General features: G+C 31.7%; 1 protein-coding gene across 2 annotated transcripts in view; it reads left to right on the top strand.

The window, feature by feature from the left end:
- Nucleotides 1–1,468, top strand: part of ITGBL1 (integrin subunit beta like 1) — a 264,136-nt gene that overhangs the window by 26,618 nt on the left and 236,050 nt on the right. The gene's annotated exons all lie outside the window — the stretch shown is intronic.

Below are 1,468 nucleotides of genomic sequence, written 5' to 3'. Positions count from 1 at the left end.
AAAAAAAAAAAAAAAAAAAAAAAAAATATATATATATATATATATATATATATATATATATATAATTTGCAAGCTTTATAGTAACCTCAATTCCCAAAATTGACAGATAAAAAGTTTAAAAATGAAATTAAAACATACCATCAGAGAAAATAATGTTCACAAAAAGGAAGAGAGGAAGGAAAGCAAGAAAGAAGGAAAGATGACAAAACAACCAGAAAACAAGCAACAAAATGGCAGGATGAAGTCTTTACTTATTAATAATAATATTGAATATGAATGGACTAAACTCTCTGATCAAAAGACGTGGAGTGACTTACTGGATTCAAAAACTAAATGAAACAAATGAGACCCAATGAACAGTTGCCTACAAGAAACACACTTCATCTGTAAAGACACAAATAGACTGAAAATAAAGGGATGAAAAATCATATTCCATACAAATGGAAACCAAAGAAGAACAGGAGTAGCTATACTTATGTCAGAAAATATAGATTTCAAGACAAAACTATAAAAGAGACAAAGAAGGTTATTATATAATGATAAAGGAGTCAACTCAGCAAAAAGGTATAGCAAGTGTAAATATATACACACCCAAAACTAGAGCACCTAGACATGTAAAGCAAATATTATTAGAGCTAAAGTGAGAGATAGAACCCAATACAATAACAGCTGAAGACTTTAACACCCCACTTTCAGCACTGGACAGATCATCTAGACAGAAAATCAACAAAGAAACATCAGACATAATCTGCACTACAGACCAATTGAACCTGATAGATATTTACAGAACATCAACATACTTCTCTGCACATGGATCATTCTCAAGGATACATTATTTGTTAGGCCACAAAACAAGTATTAACGAATTCAAAAATATTGAAATTATATCACATATCTTTTCAGACCACAATGAAATAAAACTAGAAATCAATAACAAGAGGAACTTTGGAAACTATACCAACACACAGAAATTAAACAATATGCTCCTGAATGACCAGTAGGTCAATGAAGTAATTAAGAAACTAATTTAAAAATTTCTTGAAACAAATGGAAAGACTACATACCAAAACCTATGGAATACAATGAAAGCAATACCAAGAGGAAAGTTTATAGCAATAAGGACGTACATCAAAAAAGTACAAAAGCTTCAAATAAACAACCTAGTGGTGCATCTTAAAGAATTAGAAAAGACAATCCTAAGCCAAAAGAACAAAGCTGGAGGCATCATGCTACCTGACTTCAAACTATACTACAAGGCTACAGTAACCAAAACAGCATGGTACTGGTACCAAAACAGATATATAGACCAATGGAACAGAACAGAGCCCTCAGAAATAATACCACACATCTACAGTCATCTGATCTTTGACAAACCTGACAAAAACAAGAAATGGGGAAAGGATTCCCTATTTAATAAATGGTGCTGGGAAAATTGGCTAGCCATAAGTAGAAAGCTGAAACTGGATCC

The sequence above is a fragment of the Rhinopithecus bieti genome, unplaced genomic scaffold (assembly GCF_001698545.2).
Source record: "Rhinopithecus bieti isolate Rb0 unplaced genomic scaffold, ASM169854v2 scaffold_2254, whole genome shotgun sequence".
NCBI classification, from domain to species: Eukaryota; Metazoa; Chordata; class Mammalia; order Primates; family Cercopithecidae; genus Rhinopithecus; species Rhinopithecus bieti.
Note: the sequence above shows the minus strand (reverse complement) of the source record. Positions and strands in the feature narration are given on the sequence as shown.